Source organism: Cetorhinus maximus, chromosome 22, assembly GCF_964194155.1.
Source record: "Cetorhinus maximus chromosome 22, sCetMax3.hap1.1, whole genome shotgun sequence".
Classification (NCBI taxonomy): domain Eukaryota; kingdom Metazoa; phylum Chordata; class Chondrichthyes; order Lamniformes; family Cetorhinidae; genus Cetorhinus; species Cetorhinus maximus.
In genome coordinates this window covers 36,848,662-36,871,279 of record NC_135900.1, presented here as the reverse complement: position 1 = coordinate 36,871,279, position 22,618 = coordinate 36,848,662, and positions in this window count along the sequence as shown.

The window sequence follows — 22,618 nt, the reverse complement described above, 5'->3', positions numbered from 1 at the left end:
AGGTAAAATATTGCTCTATTACTCCCTGCACAAACCTCTACTACCTACAGCCTTATTACTCCCAATGCTCACCTCCCCTTCACTCTCTTACCATCATTGCCCTCACTCACCCATACCTTCCCTCTGACACAGTAGATCAGCTATTCCACCATTCAGGCGTCTTCTCTAAACATCTCACAAGACACACTAACATATTCCCTTCATTCTTGCACAAGAAGTTGGCATTCAACCGGTGTTAAGGAGCCATTACCAGAGGAGCAAAGGCCCATCTACACATCCTCTGGTCCTCGAACACAACATGCTGACCATCACAGGCATGGGGATAGTCAAGGATGTATGACTGGCTACACTAGGTGATGCTGCCAAAACCAATTATGGTCCATCCTTATTTACCTAGAGAAAACACTGATGGTCTTCTGTTTGGCTCACTATCATCCTTTAGCTGATGAGTGCCCTCATAGTGGAATCAGAAAGAGAATCCCAAGATTTTGACACAGTGCTGATGAAGGAAGAGTGACATGAGTCCAAGTTAGGATGGCATGTGACTTGGAGGGGAACTAAGAGGCAATGGTGCCTTCCTAGTTCTTCTGGGTGGTAGAGGTCTCAGGGTTTATAGGAACATAGGGAACAGGAGAAAGAGAAGGCCATTTGGTCCTCGTGCCTGCTCCGTCATTCAACTAGATCATTGCTGATCTTCTACCTCAACACAATTTTCCTGCACTATCTGCAAATCCCTTGATATCTTTCATATCTAGAAATCTATCAATCTCCATCTTGAATATACTCAATGACTAAGCCTCCACAGCCCACTGGACAGGGAATTTCAGAGATTTGCCACCATCCTGGTGAAGAGATTCCTCTTCACCTCAGTCCAAAATGGCCTACCTCTTATTCCTAGACTGTGTCCCCTGGTTCTAGACCTCCCAGCCAGGGGAAGCATCTGTTCTGCATCTACCTTGTCGAGCCCTGTGAGAATTTTGTATGCTTCAATGAGATCACCTCTCATTCTTCTAAACTCAAGAGAATATAGAGCCGGTCTCCTCAATCTCTCTTCATAGGACAATCTCACCATTCCAGGAATCAGTCTGGTGAGCCTTCGTTGCACTCCCTTTATGACAAGTAAATCCTTCCTTAGGTAAGGAGATCAAATTGTACACAGCACTCCAGGTGCTGTCTCAGCAAGGCTGTATACAATTGCAGCAAACCTTCTTTACTCCTAAACTCAAATCCTCTTGCAATAAAGGCCAACATACCATTTGCCTTCCTAATTGTTTGCAGTACCTGCATGTTTGTTTTCAGTGACTTATGAACAAGAACACCCAAGTCCCTTTGGGCATCAACACTTCCCAATCTTTCACCATTTAAGAAATACTCTGCACTTTGGTTTCTGTTCAGGGTGTTATTGGGGTAATCTTTGTGAGGTTCTACAGTGCATTCAGTAGATTGTACATATGCAGCCTCAGTGTGCTGGTGGTGGTTGGTGGTCGACAGTAAGTCCAGTGGCAGGGGCACTGGTCAAATGGGTGGTCTTATCCTTGTGTATCTAGAGACATAGTCTTGTGTGTTTAGTATGAGATATAGGATGGAATCGTCCCAGATTTGCACTAAGTGCGGTTTCGGGCAGGGAAAACAATGTTTTACCCACCGGCAGCAATGGCGGCTTCTCATGCCATATCGTCACAAACCAGCCACAATAATTATGCAATCCTGGGAAATATGCCAAATTTGCGCCTATCCACAGGGCCCTCACTCACTGCCGGTTGAAGGGACATCACCATTCACTCTCTCACACTCAGCGTCATTGTCCTCATCCTGCCCGTGGGACCACTGATCACCCACACATGCCAGGCATACTTATCATCTAGCCTGGCAGGCATCCTGCTTACAGTCTCTCCATCTGTCTTCATGCAGGACATGCTGGCACACAACAAGAGGGAGACATCACAAACTGGTGGAGGAATGCCTGAAATCAAGGTCCGCACGGATTTAAAAACAGAGCCATCCATCTGGCCGGCGAGGATCTGGACTGGTCCTGTGCTGACGGTGAGGTCGGCAGTGCTCTACCAAGTGAGGGTCCAGCAGTGCAACATCCATCAGACAACCATACTATGAGTTGTGTGTCCTGTTTCACACGCCACTGCCATGCATAAATTATCTCTCCTTGTTTTCGCAGGAACGTTTGCCAAACAGTTGATGGAGTCCACGATCCAGGGCCTCCGAACAAGCCCTGAAGAAACCTCCGAGTAGCAATCTGAAGGCACCCTCCTTGAAGTCACCCTCCTGTCACAACGCTCACCCACATCCTCCACCAGCGCAGAGACACACCTCAGTGGGACCTAGCTTTTGAGTAGCCTCAGGATCACAGTCTGGTGAGCACATCACACTGTCTGTTCCACAGCAGGTAGCTGCGGGGACTTCCCAGGTCCCTGGCTGGAGGCCAGAAATTTTCTGAGATCGAGTCAGATGACGAGCCTCTGGAGTCATGTCAGTAGCTGGAGCTGCAAAGGCAAGCTCGGGAACACCAGGAAGGGATGTCCGCTGCGCTCCTCAGATTGCAAGGCATGATGGAACGTTCAGGCTGAGGTGACAGTGAAGGCATGCCAATGCACCAAGGTCAACACTGGTAGGATGGCAGCCGCCATGGAGACCTTGGTCCAGGACGTTGCTCCTGCACTGCTGCGCAGGCTGAACTCCATCGCCAATGCCAATGATGGCCTGCAACAGTGTGTACGCAAAAGGGGTATGGGTTGGCTTGATCCAGTTTCCCCTTCTCCTCAAGGAGTCAGCTCTTGGGTGCCCATAGGGAGGAGGATCAGCAGGTGCATACCATCCATGTGACTCTGGGAGTGTCCAGCCCATCCGAATCCTCTGCTCCTATGACCCATTAGCTCCAGCTCCACAGCTCGAGGAGGGTGCCACTGCCACACAGCAGGACCCCGAAAGCAGGGCGGGGCCCTCCAGGTCTCTGCCCTCCAGAGGACGCCCATCGGGGTTATCACGGACAGGGCGTAGCAGCAGGCTGCCTCCACCTCCGCTTGGATGTCGGGCGCGCACCAAGATGTAGTGGCAGGGTTAGGAAAGTTAAGAAGATGTAGTTGCACAGCCTGGGCACGTGTGTTAACTGCTTGTACATAATGTTCACTATTGTCAATAGCCTCTCAACAATGTCTCCCTACCTTTGGCTCCTTGTTCTAATGAGCAGTGTTCATGCCACTCAGATGTGAAACCTTTCTGCACAAGGTAAAGGCAGGTGTCTCAGCCCAGGGCCTCTTCCCTGTGCTTTGTGCAGCCTTCAGACCAAAGTGATGATCCAGCTTCACACTCCCTGGACACATTAGTGATGCCTGCATTAGTGATGGTGCTTGTAATTTCTGCTAGAATGTCATGATCAGCCATCACTGAGTTCCATCATTCTCTCTGTGTGCTCTCAGCACCTTTAGGGAGGGGCTGGCCCCCATCTCTTCAGCATCTCTGACCAGTGACGCTGTGCTCCTGAAGGGGTCAGGTGCTGAAGGCAGATAAAGGATCAGGTGCTTCTAAAGTTGCATGGCTGCGTCTCCGTGATATGACCCTGATCACAGAGTGAAAGCGAGCTGCCCTCAGCCAGACAGAAGTCAAACATTCTCAGGGGCTATGTGAAGATCTATGGAGTGTTCTCACTGCATGTCGTCATCATCCTCCTGCAATCGAGAAACTATTAGGGCCTCCACTGTGTCTCCATGACAGGAGCATTATCACAGAGGGTATGTGCGCTGCCACATAAACCAGACTGGAGTCAAATATTCATAGATGCAATGTGAGGATCTATGGTGTCTCCTCACTGCATGCCGTCATCATTCTCCACAAATCTGGCAGCTATGAGGGCCTCCCAAGCGGGCCTGCCTCATCTGACCAGTGAGAGGGCCTCAGCGCCGTTATCGTTGCCTTCGAGGACCTCCTCACCCCCATCACTGTCAATGTCCACCTCATCAGAGGAGACCTCCAGTTCCTCCAACTCCTCCTCAGGCAGCTCCTTTCCCCGTTGCAGCGCCAGGTTGTAAAGGGTGCAAGCAGGCGACGACGACGCGTGACACCCTCTGTGGACTATATTGCAGGGCTCCACCAGACCGGTCCAGGCACCAGAGCCTCATTTTCAGCATCCCGATGGTTTGCTCCACCAAATTGTGAGCTGCAGCATGAGCCTCATTGTACCTTCGCTCTGCTGCAGTCTGAGGCCGCTGCACAGGTGTCATCAGCCATGTCCTCTGCAGGTAGCCCTTGTCCCCGAGGAGCCATACCTGCAGCCTCTGTTGACCCTGGAAGACAACAGGGATCTGTAACCGACTGAGAATGTAGGAGTTGTGGACACTCCCTGGAATCCATGCGCAGACCTGTAGGATGCTTTTGCGGTGGACACACACCACCTGCACATTCAACGAATGGAAGCCCCTGTGGTTTATATAATTTACCGCTTGTTGCGACGGAGATCTGAGCGCCACATGAGTGCAGTCAATGGCATCCTGCATCCATGGGAAACCCAAGGTCTGGGCGAATCCAATAACTCTTACATCCTGGTGCTCCTGATCCCAGGGAATCAGCTGTGTGCCCTCGTGAAGATGGTATCTGTGACCTCATGGATGCGTTTGTGGGTGGAGGCTTTTGATATCCCACAGAGGTCACCTGTGGAGCCCTGAAAGGAGCCACTGGCGTAAAAATTGAGCACTGTGGTCACTTTCACAGCCACTGGCAGGGATTATCTCCATGTCCCCATGGCACCAAATCCTGCAGCAGCTGGCAGATGTAACCGACCAGTTCCCTAGACATGCGCAGTCTTCGGCAACATTGGTTCTCGGTCAGCTGCAGGAATGAAAGGCAGTATCTATAGACCCTGGGTCTAGCTAGGCACTGACCACTGATGGTTCGTTGTGGCTCTTCAGCAGTTTGTGCAGGAGCCTCAGCCCCCCTTCTTCTTGAGGGTGCTGCTCCTCCCTCTGCACAGCCAGGCGCCTCAGTTGCTCTGTTCTCCATCATCTTTGCTCTCCATGTACCACGAGGCATACAGCTAGTTTACCAAGCTCCATGCTCCTGATTTACTCCTCCTGCAGGATGAAAGACAGACACATAGGTTAGCTTGGGTGTTCTAAGAACCTCTCTTGGTTAAGCCTGAAGGCCCCTTAATGCATCCCAGAGAGTGCTGGCCACTACTTGGATGGCCACAGTTTGGTGCACTGCATGGCTGCCCGACACCCCATCCACCTCCGCCTCACTCCACCTGACCGATTGGCAGCAGCCTTGCCCACTGGATTCATGCTGTGCTCTCAGCTCAGGCGCAGCCATTCTCCTAACCCGCACTGCAAGTCTGCGCTATTGGCTTGAACCATGGGGGAGACTGGTCCAAACCGGGATGATGACATTGCAAGCGGCTGTGAGCGCTTCCACCAGTGACTGCTCCACTGCCAACTTTATCAAGGTGATTGTACAATGTGCCCAGTCAAACAAATGTACTGCAGTCCGCTAAATGCTCATTAGTTTGCAGTCTGTGCCCGAGGGGTGAAACGCTCTGGTGTACTTGGTGGCATTTTCATGCCTCCGCGTTGCTTGAGTGGGCAGATAAGCGAGAGGCCCAACTCCAGGCATGTCAATGTGGCTGTGCCTGAACTGTCTCAGTAGCGGGGGAATGGTAATTTTATACAAGGTGTAGTGTGTGTCCACTTCCCTCCCCCTAACCCCATATGTGCTTCTGCACTACTTTCAACCACAGGGCAGCCCTTGCTTCCCCCCTTCAACACACCTCAATCGCAATGCAGCCCTTGGCCTCCCTTCCAACATGCTTCAACCCACCTCCCCAATGCACCTCAATCTTTATGTCCAACACACGACCTTCGCAAGCACTGCAGAACGTTACTGTGCGCTCACCTCTGAGTTCCCCTCAAATGCAGCCCATCAAGTGTACGCCTTATATATGCTGCCATGAAGCATGTCAGTGTGCAATCGCACTGACATCGGCGAACGACCCAGTAGGGGTGGGGAGGAGTGATTCCAGCAGACTGGCCTTATGGTGATATGCAGATGTATTACAATGAGGTTCCAGAGGTCCGATGGTGGGAAACGCGGCCCACCATCAAAATGCTGAGTGGACAATTGCAAACTGGTTTCACGACGTCATGAAATCAATTTCTGGCCTTCTCGCCATATTGTCCGCTCACATCATCGAGCACACCCAATGCCAAAATTCTGCCCATAGTCTGCTCCAGGGTATTACAATCTTCATTTTATTGTTAGCTTGTTCAAGTGCTCATAGAGTACTTCATATAGCACCCATGTCACTTCAGAACATGAATACCATCAACCTCATCAGGCATTTTCCTGATGTGGTATTATTTTTAACACTATTTTAGAAAAGCAAACAGAAAAAACATGTGCAAACTTCTGTTTTGGTGCCAGTGGTTGTTTCGAGTTCAAAGACAGTAGTGCTTTCTCAGTATGAGTCGTTCTCAGTATGAGTCTTTATTTAACTGAGTCTAAGATGGTAGCTTACAGAGCTTCCCTCATGGCAGAGGTCACACGACTACAGTAAGCCAGAAACTACATGTCGTACTGTTGGATTTCAACTCCCAAACATCCCCTTTTCATAATGAACAAAACAGGAATTTGTATGGGCAATCATGAGAAACTGTGAGTTACCCAAGTTACCCACTATACACCCACTGTTCTCATGTACTAACAACTGTTTGTTCTGCTAGTGAGTCTCTGCATTTGCATTGCATATGTAGTTTTAAACTGTGCAGGTCTCTTAATGATGAGCATGTGTGTTGTCATTGGTTGTTTGCCTGGGTGATGTCCCTTGTCTGGAGATTGTCATTCCCGTGGCACTTGTTGCCATGGTAACTGTTGCTGTTCCACTGCCATTGTTGGAGACCTATGGACCTCTGGGATTGATGGTAATTCTGTACTCAGTACAGCTGGTGTACTTCTCCCTGACCAGCCAATTGCTGTGAAGGAACAGCTTCGCTAGTTATGGGTATATGCCTACGGTTGCACCAGCATATTTGGTTGTTCATTTCCACCGCATACGATCGAGTTGGCAATTTCTCTACGTATTTCCCAAGTTTCCACATGGGCTGACTCCTGTTGAGAGCATTGAAGGTTTGTACTCTGGCTCTCCAATACTAAGCTCTGGCAATGCTTTGGCAGTCTTGTCAAAATGACATTTGGCTTTCTGCTCTTTCACCTTAATTTTTTCGCTCACGCCTGTTACTACTTCTGTACATTCTGTAGCTTCTCTGGTATTAGGAGAGTAATTTGGGTGTGGCGTGTTAAACTTCATTTATGGGGTACAACTTGTTTGCAATAAATCCCCAGTTGTGAATTACCTAATAAATCATTTGGTCCAAACTAGACTAAACCATCAGGCAAGACTGAACACTTCAGATGGTAAATTTGAAGGGTGGGATTTTCCAGCCTCGCCCGCCATCGGGATGGCCCAGTCCCGCCAAAAGTCAATGGATTTATTGACAATTAGAAGGTAGAAGAGTAACACATTAAAAAGATAGAAGACAAAGTTTCAATTAACAATAAAATGAAAAAGCTTAACTAAACAACTAAACAGACTTCTCACAGCTTCCTCAGGTAATCAAGCTGAAGGCATGGAGTGATGTTAATCCTTTAGTCACTCAGCATGTGGATAACATGCTAACAAAATGGCTTACCAAAACTTTCATTTTTATACGTTCAGCTCATATTTTCTTATCTCAAGTTAGCCTAACTGTCGAACAATAATTGGTTAACTTAACCGTCTGCTGATTTAAAATTGATTCCTGACACCTGTAAGCATCTCTCCCATGCAGTAATACAATGGGGCTAATCAAAATGTTTCATACTTGAATAATGCCTCATTCTTTACTCATTTTAATGTAATTCCCCAAGATCATGAAGGCTTCGGCTTACCTCTTATCTTTCCAGGCTGGTTTGAGAACCATCCTTTTACAATTCTCATAATATTCAATTAGTATATTTAAAATCAAGTGTTAATTATGAAACGTTAGACATTATATACTTTCTGTTACAGATTATATTACCAGCCTTTACCAATACATCTATTGATTAATTACTTATTCTTCAACCTTCTCACAATTGACGCTGACTATCTGTCCACTAACTGGTTTCCAATGATGCAGGAATTGGTTAATTTTTAAAATGTCTCCTGGATTAATTCAAAATGGCTTCTGACCATGTTAGCTTCTTATATTCAATATCATAACCTGACTACAAAATGCTCAAGTGCCACTAAAATGATTGATTTTAAAACTACCAACAGGCATGACATTAGTCTTTGGATGGGACTACTTTCCATGCCTTTAGTCAGTTTTTCTCCACTCGATTTCTTGATGATTCCTTTGGCGATTTTCACTACTGCCTCAGCCTTTCCATTTGACTGGAGATAGTGCGGAGACGGTGTATAGTGCTGAATTTCCCAACCCTTTGTGAAACGGCTGAATTTATCACTCGTGAACTGAGAACCATTTTCACTCATCATAATGGGCAGAATTTTACGGCAGCAGGATTTTATGTTCCCATCAAAGTCAATGGAGTTTAGAATGGCTCACCACATTTTACTGCCCCATCCCCGCCGCGATGGGGGCCATAAAATTCTGGCCAATATCTGCTATGTCATAACGATTGAAGTATGCTTTCAGGCATTCTACTATTTCTCCAGTCGCCATTGCAGTCAGCTGGTCTAACTCCCACTAGTCAGAATAGTAGTCTACAGTGGCAAGACAAACAGTTCCTGCCAAAGTGAAAAGGCCTACTCCCAGTTTCATCCACGGTCTGCCTGGGATGTCATGCATCAGCAGTTCTCTAGCTTGTTTAGCTTGGTACTCATTACAAACACCTATGTGGTCTTTAATTTCATTGCTCATATTTGGCCAGTAGAGCACTTCGCTTGCCTTTCCCAGACTCAATTCAATTCCTTGATGGCTTGCACGGATGCACTTCAGCATCTCCCACTCATCTCCTTAGGGATGAAGACTCTATTGCCTTTATACAAAATGTCGACTTGGGCTGTCAATTCATCTCGGTAGGCGCAATGTGCTCTTGTGACCACAGGTGTGTCCCTGATGGTCTCAGGCCCTCCTTTCATCACTACTTCTTGTAGCGCTTGGAGATTTGCATCATGTTCGATCATTCTCTTGATTTAAGCAAGGCTCTTGTCTGTCAGATTTAATGTCCCCACTGGGGTGATGATTTCCAGATCATGTTGAGCTGCTGCTTCACATTAAATGTCTGTCAGGATGTTTAGGGTTACCAGCCCAAGCTTTAAACTTGGGTCAGCTGACATGAGTGGCTGTTGCACCCCATCTATGACCTAGAACTCTAAATCTTCCTTCTTGCTATTGCATTGGACTCTCAGGCTAATTTGTCCTCTTGGTATGAGTGTCGTGCCATCATATAGCTACAACCTCACTTTCGAGTGCTTAGTTTTGGATCGCCATGTTGAGCTATTTCACACAGGTCTGTGAAGGTCATTATGTTACATGACACATCACTATCTGACACCTCATGTTCGCTTGATGCTCTCCATCATTGTAACAGTCACAAACCATTCCTCACCTATAGATTTGATAGAACCAACCTGTTGTATTGTGTATAGCTTTTCATTAGACCCTTCTGCTGATATCTCTCCAGTGGCCATCTGCATAGGCTTGTTTTGCTTTTTTCTCACCAAACACTCGTGTATGAAATGATTCGGCTTCTTGCAGTTAAAACACTGCTTTTCCCATACTGGGCAATCCTTATTTTCCTTTGTGTAATGTCCTCTGCAGTTTTTGCATCCTGTCCTTTGTCCACGGTTGTTCTGCTCTTTCGGCCAGGAGTGTCTCTCAGCATAATGTATCTCCTGGTCTGTTCTGCCATACATGTGCTCTAGCTGATGTTTTGTAAGCTCCGCATTTCTACACATGGCTATCACTTTTCTAAGCATACGTTTCACCTCTTTCTGTAGATTTGCTCTAACTGAGGGGTCTCATATGCCTAAGAGTATTCTGTCTTTAATCAGATCATCATTTAGCTGCCCGAATTCACATGATTCTGCAAGCTGTGTTACTGCAGTCACATACTGGTCAATGGGCTCATTTGAATCTTGAGCTCTAGTGTTGAATACATAGCATTCATAAGTAACATTTACTCATGGTTCAAAATGTGCGTTCAAGGCTTTCAAAATCTCTGTCATCTGTTTCCTTTGTTCATCGGTTAGATTTAGGGCAGAATACAATTTGCAGCAGTCTCTCCCCAGCAGTGTTAAAAGTGTGGCTGCTCTTATGAGCTCCGGCTTATTAATTAAATCTGTTGCCAGCTCGTAGTTTTGCCATTGCAAGTGGAAAAACTGCCAATTCTGCCACATATTACCTTTCATTTTGACAGGAGCACTAGGAGTGGAAAGCTTACTGCCATGTTCACTCACCCAGTATATTACTTGCAACCTTGCCTTCACTACGTGTTTGCCTTTCCTTGTCCTTTTTCAGCAGTTTTTAGCTGATGTGAATATATCTGTGTGCCTTGCATAAGATGTGTCCTCTCTGCAGCATTTCTAGGGTTTCAAAACTCTATTTTATTTCCTCTTCCTGACACCATGTTTTGAATTCAAAGACAGCAGTGCTTTCTCAGTGTGAGTCTTTATTGAACTGATTATAAGATGACAGCTTACAGAGCTTCCCTCATGGCAAATGTTGCATGAGTACAGCAAGCCAGATAGGACATGTAGTACTGTTGGATTTCAAAACCCAAACAGTGGTAATTGATATTTAGGTTTAATTTCATTGTCACCTGCAGCCCACAGGTAACTTGCCATCCTTCATCTATGAGTATAAACAGCCTGTGCCAGAGGCAATCTGATCATAGAGGAACATCACTTGCAAGGTCAATCTCATCCACGCGTGGTTTATTTGGCTAAATGTGCACTCAGTATGAGTATGACATTTTACCTGCTTACTGTAAATATTATTGACTGTTACTTAAGATGGTTCAGGCCTTGCAGAGCCCTTCAGACCTTGGTCAGACCTCTGTACCAGCCAAATATATACACTTCTGAGCAGAGATAACTGAACAAATGATCAAAAGGGAGATTTCTGGCAGATTTTCCTCTTACCATCTCTATCCTAGGCCAGTTGTTATTGTCTTCACCAGTGGCTGACAAAGATGAACTCAGCATAGAATAGGGAGTGGCACTGCACCTTTCTGATCTAAGTGGTTGAGTGCAACATAACATCGTGATTTTGTCTATTGAACCACTGCTGAGTTCTTCTTAAAATTTATTAAGAGGATGAAAATTCATATTTGTCCATCCTTCTTTCTAATCTTACAAAAGTCAAAATGACCACAGAATCCATTCAAGGGTATGGCTATTGTAAAACATACTCATCTTTAGGTTGTTAAAGAGAAACGTTAGCTTGAAAAGGTAAAACTGCTTTGTGCCCCAGGAGTGGCATGTGAAGTCGCGCTAATGCCAAGAATATTCCATTAGCTTTCTCCCCTACTGTATTAAATTAACTGATAGTTAATGTAGCAGCAGTCATTCAGGTACTGAAGATACAACAAAACTTATTTTTATATAGCATCTTTAACATAATATAACATCCTCAGGTGATTCACAGGATCGATATAAAACAATTATGGCACCAAGCCACAGAAAGAGATATTAGGGTAGATGGCCCAAAGCTTGGTCAAAGAGGTGGGTTTTAAGGAGTTTTGTAACAAGGGAAAGCAAGGTAGGGAGGCAGAGAGGTGTAGGGACAGAATTCCAGAGCTTGGGGGCCTGGCAACTGAAGACACAGCCAGCAATGGTGAAGTGATTAAGATCATGGATCCTCAAGGTGTCAGAATTAGATGAATGTCGATACCTTGAAGGGTTGTGGGGTTGGGGGAGATTAGAGATAGGGAAGGGCAAGAGCTTGGAGGGATTTGAAAACAAAGGTGAGAATTTAAAAATCAATATATTGCTTCATCAGGAGCCAATGTAATTCAGAGAGAACAGGGGTGATAGGGGAATGGGACTTTGTGTGAGTTAAGGCACGGGCAGCAGAGTTTTAAATTACCTCAAGTTTACAAAGGATAGAATGTGGGAGACCAGTTAGGAGTGCATTGAAAAAGGCAAGTATAGAGGTAACAAAGGTATGAAGGAGACTTTCAGCAGGAAATGAGCTGATACAGGGGTGAAGTCGGGCGATGTTGCGGAGATGGAAACGGGCGGTCTTAGTGATGATGTGGATATGTAGTCGGAACCTCATTTTGGGGTCAAATATAACTAACCCTGAGGTTGGGAACAGATTTTTGCCAGTGGGAGGGATGAAGCCAGTAGATAAGAAGGGAACAGAGACCATTCCTTTTGTGCACAGAACATACCTGGGTAGTTTTCCACATTGTCAGTAAACGCCAATGTTGAAGTTGTACTGGAAGAGCTTGGCTAGGGGCATGGCTAGTTCTGGAGCACCTGTCTTCAATACTACTACTGGGGGAGAATTTTCTCCCCGCCAAAGGGTTTGGACCAGAGTGGGAGCGACCGCGGGCGACCATCGGCCCACCCAGTGTGACGTGTACCCGCAAACGCCGAGCGCTCCCTGTGTGGGCGGGGGGAGTAGGCTGAGTCAGGGCCTGCGCTCTTTCACGCATGCACGCGAAAGAGCGCAGAAATCTCACTGGGGCACAGAGCTGCCTCAGGGAGATAAGTTTGATTTCTAAAAATTTTAATAAAGAAAGAAAAAATTTAAGACATGTCCCCTCATGTGACAGTGTCACATTAGTTGGGACATGTCAATGAATATTATTGAAAAATTTTATTAAACTTTAAAAACCTTCATGAAACCTCATCACGCCCGTGGATGAGGTTTCATGATAAATGCAAAGGCTGCCTGGACTCTTCGCTTGCCCACCAACCTTAAGGTTGGACGGGCAGCTCAGTTAAGTGTTTTAAGTGACTTTTAAATGGCCTTAATAGGCCTTTGACAGGTCGGCAGGTGCACAGCCGACTCCGGTGCGCGCCCACCAAACTGAAGATCGGACTGAAGTGCGGTGACATCAGGATGCACGCCCGACGTCATTGCGCGTCATTTTATGCGTCGGCGAGTGGGGCCCACCCCCCGCTCGCCGACACAAAGATTCTGGCCCTGGGATGTTGTCAGAGCCCACAGCCTTTGCAGTATCCAATGCCTTTAGGCTTTTCTTGATATCTTGTCGAATTATTCGAATTGATTAAATACTGCCATCTGTGATGCTGGGGTCTGCAGGAGTAGGTTGAGATGGATCATCCACACAACTGGATACGGCAGGACTGCAGAACCTGAATATGATCTATTGTTTGTGGGATCTCCTAACTCTGTCTATGGGGGAGGCCCCAGTAAAACTAGAGAAAGATGCATGTTCAGAGCAAGGCTGGGGGGCAGGGGTGATAGGGGCAGGGGGGAGTGGTTGAGAGGAAGCTTGGCCTGATGGGCTGGAGAAGGGGAGGAACAAGCAGAGACAATTGATCGGGTGGTCTCAATCTTCATGACAAAGAAATGTATAAACTGCTTGCACATATTGTTCAAAAAAAAACCTACTAAGAAATAACATAAGCAGTCGCCAGGACTGCTATCAGGGTTCTGCAAGGCTAGGAACAACTAATGTATCAGCAAAAGTAGCCTTTCTGGTGCATTATACTCGTACTCAGGATATATCCCACAAAATAAATTGAAAGGCAAATACATTCCTCATCAACTTGCTTGAATAGCATAAATAGGTAGACCTCACTACAGAGATGCCTGAGGGCAGACAGGGGATGGAGTTTTACGCTGGCGGGATTTCACAGTCCCGCTGAAGTCATTGAACTTTTGAACAGCTCAGCCCAATTTATGGCTCTGACCCCACCACGACGGGGCCGTGAAATTCTGCCCGGGTTTTCTATTAATATGCATATATTAGTATAATGAAAGGAGTCTGATAGAGTAGTTTTGAAGAGGATGCCCACCAAATATTGGAACATACATTTTATTTTGATTAAAATAAAAACCATAACTTTTATAATGTAATTAAATTCTGCAATATCGTGTTTCATTTTCAGTGAATATTACAAAGTAATAGTTCTAAAATGCAGATTTTGAGTCATTATAATTTCTTATACTTCTATCAACTTTGTTTACTTCTATTAAGGTAAGGTTTTCAAAAATCAATCTAATTACAAAAACGAAAAGCCTATTTAATTTGGAACTTGACAGATTCATGACCCAAAAGGAATAAAATAACGACTGCAAACTGAGCTTTAACTCGACATAAATACATTTTATGTGAGAATTTAATGGACAGAGAGTAGTTTATAAAATTCAGAATATGCCATGAAAGTTCATGAATGTAACATCGACTAAGGTTATGCTATATCTACAGCAGTTACAACTCTTAAGCTGCAGTTTCAGTACTGGTTCCAGCCACGTGGTACCTCATTGAAACTGCGCTGGTTTGAACTCCAATTCTTCTCCTGAGGAGAAAATTCTACACGTGTGGTTATAGATAGGTACAGAGCTTCTCTTCCAGCAGCTAAAGTTCAAATGATTAAACAATGGCAGTGGGAGCAACAGCATTATTTAAAATTGACAACCTGAGCACGATTCAAACCTGGTTTGGACTGCAGACTGGAGTCACATTGCATTGCTAAGCTGAAGTGTGTGAGACTACCCTCACCAGGAACTCTTAAGCTGTTCCACTTCAGAGTTCTACTTCAAAGCCCAACTACAGATTTGCATGTAGGAGATGACAATCTGCTGTCCACTGGGGGAGCTGTAAACTTTGCAAGGCTTGGGCACTGCCAGCCCCAGGGATTTCCCTGAATGGCCATCAATGCAAAAAGGGGCAGTGCCAGATGTCGGAGTTGCCACATCTCTAGCCCTCAGAGGGATTTGGTGTAGCGTTTGCTTCCTGCGACCACTGTACCAACCACCTGACGGGTGCCAGTGGGGTCTACCTGGGGGCCCAGTTTGGCATTGTGTCTTAGAGCCCTGAAGCAAAATCTCCCTCCCAGCTAGAACTGTGGATACACCAAAACCACATGGTTCAAGAAGGCGGCTCACAACTACTTTCTCAAGGGCTATTAGAGATGGACAAACAAAGGCTGGCCTTGCCAGTGATGACCACGTCCCATAAACAAGTAGGAATAGTAGATTTTTTTAAGTATTTGAATGCAGCCTCCTTACCAAGGGGTTCTAAAAGAAATACATATAAATTTTTTCAAGAGGAGTCCCCCTTGAATTGGCAAATTGTGCCAGACTCGCTAGTCTCTCTAATATGATGGACATTCTGCATGCACGTCAATAGTGTGAGTATCACCATTTACTTGATGAAACAAGGTCTCCCCCATAGAGGGAAAAAAGAAAGATATGCATTTATATAGCATCTGTCACAGTCTTAGAATATCCCAGAATCCATAACGCTGCACACTTTAGCAGAGTCAGTGGTGGAGATCCAGGGTGGACGTAATACAAAACATACACTGGGATGTACCCCTACAGGTCATCAATACCTATAACTTTGGCACCAGTGTGATGTCAAAACTGCTTTAGAAGTTGGCATCCAAACACACCTTTAGCAAGAAAAATTCTTTCGTGCCCATTTCCAAATCCTATTATCATCTGAGAAGTGAAATTAAACTGTAATCTTAAACTAGGTTGCTCAAACCGCTTAGATGTAAATGTTACTATCTAAAATCTGTAACACTTGCAGGCCTAAAACATCAGCAACCCAGTTTTCATCCTTCTGGGCTGTAAGGTTCTATCATTCCAGGGGCTGGATTTCCCCCAGAAGGAAAATCGGCAGGCAGGCGAGGCAGCCAAAAGCAGCCCACCCTGCAGCCAGAACATGCTGCTGGCAGGCTAAACGAAGAGAGAGTGGGACTTCTGCCCCTCAGTGGGAGGAAGTCCCGCCCTCGAGAGCTGCCGGCCAATCAAACTGGCCAGCAGGTCTAGCAGTCCCAGCAGCGCTAGAACTTGTTAGTGTGTGCTACCAGGGCTGCAAGCAGGCCCACGAAGAAGAGAAGATGGTCACTTCTCCAGTGCCAGGTAAGTCTGGCATTTTTGGGGGTGGAGGGATCAGGCAGCCTAGGGAGAGAGGAGGAGCGAGGGGGGTGGGAGGGGCTGGTCTTGTAGTGCAGGAGGGAGGGAACAAAGTGTGGGGGGGGGTAACATCTTGGAGGGGTGTCCCGGATGTGCACAGGGGACCTCCTGAATGATCTGCACCGCCCTCCCCCCACCTCATCACTTACCTCCATTTTCTCAATTTGGGCTCAAACAATGGATTGCCCACTTCTGCCCGTCTGCCCATGCCAACCATTTTATGGCGCAGGCAGTGTAATATCCTGTTCAATTGGCTTGGTAACTAGCTCAATTAAACATTAATTATTTATTTAAAAATGGTGGGCGGGCTGCTGATTTCAGCAGCTGCCCACCTACCATATTATGGGGGCAGCTCAGGGGTGGGAGGGAAAGTGGTGGACTGGGCCCCCCCCCTTGTAATTTATCACCATGAAAACACATCCAGCAGGATACGTAAAATCCAGCCTTATAGCAGGGGAGTGAGCTAATTGCTCTTTCAAAGAACCAGTACATTCAGGTAAAATGGTCCAAGAGGCCACCTCCTGTATCATTCCATCCCATCTTGTGACTCAGGTAGCCATTCACATGTTCTAGATTGTTTCATGACATTACTATGTGTTGATCATTTTACAATGCTTCCTCATTCATCATTCATCAGCTTGTTTTTTCTTCTAGTTAAAAACAGGTCCTGCTCATTTCCTCCTTTTTTAATCTGTTAGCTACTGGTGTATTGCTTTTGGCATGCATAGATCAAACCTAACTTATCCAATAGAATTCTTTGTGGAGTGCTGGGTGGTGGAGAATCGATGCATATCTGTCATGGGTAAATTTATGTATTTTCTTACTGTCCTTGCTCAATGTAAGTTTGAATGTGAGGTGTGTGTATTTTCTTACCACAAGAGTGGTTGAACCAATTTAATTCCAGCAGCAAGCTTTTTGAGAGTTTTAAAAGAAATAAGGTTATTTATTATCCCACAATTTCCCTGGAGGTTTTGCAAGATTTTTAACTAGGGGGTCTCTCTACCCTCTAAGGTCCTCATCCTGTACTTTGTACTTTGACATAAAACAAACTATAGATACAATTTCCACTTTATGTGGAAAACCTTTAATAACCCACTAAGCGATAGTATGTACTTACAAAACCAGTTGCTTATAAAAGACCCATGTGCAGGAGCTCGTCCTGGGTGGTCAGTCTGCTGGATGAATTCTTTCCGGGGAATCCAGTCCACGCAATTTCACATTCCTCCCCCCCACCTCAGAACCCGCTAAGGAGGGTGGGGACAAGCGAAAAATTCTGGCCTAAGTCTTTCTTTTTAACATTGTTCAAACCTTGATAAGTGGTACTTAAATTAGCAACTTATGAAAACTTCAGATTTCAGCAACAAGGAGAAAGTTGTGAACATACATGTCTAGCATTGATAAAAGAATTAATGATCAAAAATTATGTTAAATTGACCATTCTTCCCATGAAACATTATCAGTATTTAAAATATGGTTGGACACACACTATTGTGAAATCTATCGTATAAATTCAGGTGATTTCCCTATAAATCATGAACTTAACAAGCCAATGTTATTTCAGTACCATCAATGAAGCATCTCCTGTAAACTGAAACTCTGTAAGACACAAGGTTTAGACAGGAAAGCAATCTGGTTGAAGGTGTAGCACTTAAACTATTGATCTTCAGATGTTGATATAATGCAGTTTAATGCAGTACACTCCGCATTGGTAAAATCAATGAGCTGCAGCAGCACTTTTTAAAAGTCTTTACACTGTATATAAATTTATATCAAGGACATTGAGCTACACTCGTCACTTAACACTCCTCTATCATAGGGTTAGAAAACATTTGACTGCTTTCAATCAAAGGAGAATAAAAGCGATTTTTGTTTCTGTAGCCATTTAACCACTATTGACTACAGGCGTGTTATATGTTGGAGGGAATCTTTTTCTAAGGCAATCATAAAACGTAGGAGCAGGAGTAGGCCATTCGGCCCTTCGAGTTTGCTCCGCCATTCAATGAGATCATGGCTGATTTGATAATCCTCAACTCCACTTTCCTGCCTTTTCCCCATAACCCTTGATACCCTTACTGATTAAAATTCTGTCCATCTCACCCTTGAATACACTTAACGACCCAGCCTCTACAGCCCTCTGCGGTAAAGAATTCCACAGATTAACTACCTTCTGAGAGAAGAAATTCCTCCCCATCTCTGTTTTAAATGGGTGCCCCCTTACTATGTGATTATTCCCTCTGGTCCTAGACTCTCCCACAAGGGGAAACAACCTCTCAGCATCTACCCTGTCAAGCACCCTGAGAGTCTTATGTATTTCAATAAGGTCACCTCTAATTTTTCTAAACTTCAATGAGTGCAGGGCCAACTTACTCAACCTCTCCTCATAAGAAAATCCCTCCATCCCCAGGATCAATGTAATGAACCTTCTCTGGACTGCCTCCAATACCAATATATCTTTCCTTTGATAAGGGGACCAAAACTGTTCACAGTATTCTAGGTGTGGTCTAACTAGTGCCTTGTATAGTTGTAGCAAGACTTCCCTATTTTTATACTCCATTCTCTTTGAAATAAAGACCAACATTCCATTTGCCTTACCTATTACCTGCTGAACTTGTATGTTAGCTTTTTGTGATCCATGCACAAGGACCTCTAAATCCCTCTCTGATGCAGCTTTCTTCAGTCTTTCTCCATTTAAATAATATTCAGCTCCTCTATTCTTCCTGCCAAAGTGCATAACCACACACTTTCCCACATTATATTCCATCTGGCACATTTTTGCCCACTCACTTAACCTGTCTTTATCTCTCTGTAGACTCTTTGTGTCATCTCCACCACTTGCCTTCCCACTTATTTTTGTGTCATCCACAAACTTGGCGATGGTACATTCATTTCCCTCATCCAAGTCATTAATATATAGTGGGAAAAATTTTCCCCCCATGGGCACCCCCGATCAGGGGCGTGCCGCCATTTTATGTGGGTGGGCCAGTTAAAGCCTGCCCAGCGTGACATCCACCGGAAATACCATGCGCTCCCTGTGTGGGTGGGGGGGGGGGGGGGGGGGGGGGGGGGGTGGTGGTAGAGAGAGAGAGAGAGAAAGAGAGAGAGAGAGAATTCCCTTGCCAGGAGTGCTTAACTAAGTGCTGCCTCAGGGAGATTGGCTCCGAATTAAAATTTGCAATAAAAATGATAGGAAAATTTCCCTGACATGTCCCCTCATGTGACGCTGTCACATGTGTTGGGACATGTCCATAACTTTAACTGAAACCTTTATTAAAAATTTAAATACACTCATGAAACCTCAATTTAGAAACTCAGCCAGTAGATGAGGTTTCATGCTTTTTCTGAAGCCCGGCAGGGCTTCCGGCCTGCCCGCCAACCTTAAGGCTGGACAGCCAGGTCCATTAATGATTTTAATTAGTGTCTCAGTAGGCCGTTGACAGGTCGGCGGGCGCGCAGCTGACTCGGCTGCACCCCTGCCGGCCTGAAAATGGAAATGACGCCTGGCGACATCGGGAGTTCCATCTGACATCACCCCGCATCATTTTACACATCGGCAAGCAGGTCCCGCCCCCGCTCGCCGACCGGAAGATCCTGCCCATTGTAAATAACTGTGGCCCCAGCACTGATCCCTGTGGAACTCCACCAGTTACAGGTTGCCGTCCTGCAAATGCCCCCCCGTATCCCAACTCTCTGTCTTCTATTAGTTAGCCAGCCCTCTATCCATGCTACTTTACTACCCCCAACACCATGGGCTCTTATCTTATTAAATATGTGTGGTACCTTATCAAATGCCTTTTGGAAATCCAAATATATTACATCTACTGGTTCCCTTTTGTCTATTCTGCTTGTTACCTCCTCAAAGAATTTTAATAAATTTGTCAGGCATGATTTCCCCTTCTTGAAGCTATGCTGACTCTGCTTGATTATATTAAGCATTTCTAAATGCTCTGTTATTACATCCTTTATAATAGACTTATATAGTCTTTATAATAGACTTTATAATAGAAAATATTTTCCCAATGACAGATGTTAAGATAACTGACATATAGTTACCTGCTTTTTGTCTCCCTCCCTTTTTGAATAAGGGCATTACATTGCCAATTTTCCAGTCCTCTGGGACTTTTCCAGAATCTAAGGATTTTTGGAAGATAGTGCACCCACTACCTCTGCAGCTATTTCTTTTAATATCCTAGGATGTAACCCATCAGGTCCAGGTGACTTATTGGCCTTTAGCCCCATTAGTTTCCCTAGTACTTTTTCTCGAGTGACAATTATTGTATTTATTTCCTCCCCCCATTTTTGCACCATGATTATTTAGTATTTTTGGTATGCTATTAGTGTCTTTTACCGTAAAGACTGGTGGTATTTTGCACACCATGACATTTTACTTATGGAGAGACCAACAGAAGGTGCACTAAAAACTAAGAATTTGATGAAATCAAGAACATAAGTCTTGGTTTCGTTAGTTAAGGGTAGGTTTTATTTGATCTTGTTTCTTTTTATCACTGATACCAAGACTGGTTTTGGGATTTATGTAATATAGAGATCATGCCACATTCTCTATTCTGTTCAGACTGATATAACCTGACTTAATACTTCATGGAGCTCATAGATTTTCAAATTATGGATCTTAGACCCCAGGAATATTTGCGAGATCTCCTATTTTGGATCAGTGAAGCTCCATGAGAGCACATTTGTGTTCCTATGATAGTATCAGGTAAAGAATTCCAGGGTGTTGATCCAGTGGCCATGATGGAATGGTGATATGTGTCCAAGTCAGGACTTTATTTTGCTTGGAATAGTATTGGACGTGATAGTGTCCCTACAGCACTGTTGCTCTTGTTCTCCTTGGTGGTAGAGGCCACAGGAAATGGAGATGTTGCTGAAGTAAATTGGGTAAACTGCTGTAATACATCCTGTAGATGATACATACTATAGCACCTATGGCAAGAGAGTGGATATTGAGCCCAGTGCCGGGGCACCAATCAAATGAACTGCTCTGACCAGGGTGGCATTGAGCTCCTTGAATGTTGTTATGGCTGCATCCATCCAGACAAATAGTGAGTATCGAATCACACTCTTAAATTGAGCCTTGCAACGTGGTGGAGAGGTTTGTGAGGCCATGAAATTATTCACTTGTCACTGAGTATCCAGCCTCTTTCCTACTGCAAATTTGTAGCTATAACATTGCTAACCCAAGTTGTTGATTGTGGGGCACCTGGTAGGTGGTATGATTAAAGGTCAGAGGGAGTTTTCTCTTGCTCGAGATGACCATGTTACCTCCCACTCGATAAACCAGGCCCTGATGGTGTCCAAGTCCTGATGTATATTTAATCAGCATTTTGTGAAGTTGCTCTGGCTATGTACATTAGAATCCTAATGTACATCAGCATCAAATACACTTAATTACATTTTAAGATGCAGTGGCTGCCTGAGTAACTAAAATGTCTGGGAAAACCTAGTGATTAATACAATATACATAAAAGGAAACGGAGTTTGTGGCCAAATGATGGAGCAGAGCAATTCATGTCCAATCATGTCCAATACAATTCCATCTTTGTCTGATTACTGGCAATCTGAATATGGTGCAGAAAGAAGTAATAGTGAGGAGCACAACCATTCTATGGTGATCGACCAACAGGACAGTATTACTGTATGTCTGAAAAGAGACAGTAGGAGAAAACTTGAGTACAGTTAGCAATGCCAGTCATATGGTGCATGTTAATTAATAATGTCCTTGCTGCAGATAGCACATTTAAGGCTGCCTTCTGAATCAGAGCTTGTGGAGTCAGTTTTGCACAAACTTTACCAGGGTAAATGCACCTCCCCCTGTAAATGTTTTGGTGAAGGGTATCAGTAGGTAGGCTCAAGATAACCTGCTTGGCACCTCACTATGGTTTCTTCTCCAAAAACACAAAAGCTATAAGGATTGCCTTTAGAAAACCCATTACTCCAATACAGTGTCAGAACACTCGTCAACTAAGTGGAAACAGGAAATAAACAGCAAGATGCATGAAAGATTCAGAAAGAACTTCAAAATACTGATACAAATGTTTCAATAGGGCTCTTTAATTGCAGTTCTGCAAGTCAGGTCAGCGACTGAATGTCATTTCAGATCCAAAGCTGGAAAATGACCTCACATAAGTTGAGGCATGCAGGACTTTCAGGCCCCAACAGAGGCAGGTATGGAGATGGACAGGGTCTGAAAATACTGACACTGGCCAGCATGCCTATTTCCCAACTCCGGCACTGCCAAGACAGGTTTAGGGCTTGTCAAGGCTGCCCAGCCCTACGACGCAGCTAGCTGATTAGGCTTGGCCTCCATGCGATGGTGGGGGGCCAGTTTAACTGCCTGGAGGAGTGCACCCAGCCACAGGGTGGGGAATAGGGGAGGGGGGGTGCATTGGAGCAGCGTTTAAGGTAGGCCTAGAGGCCCACTCTGCCTGCAGCTGGAGCCATTTTGAACCATGTTGAAGAGCCCGATGAAAAGACTATTAAAAGTTGGAAATGAC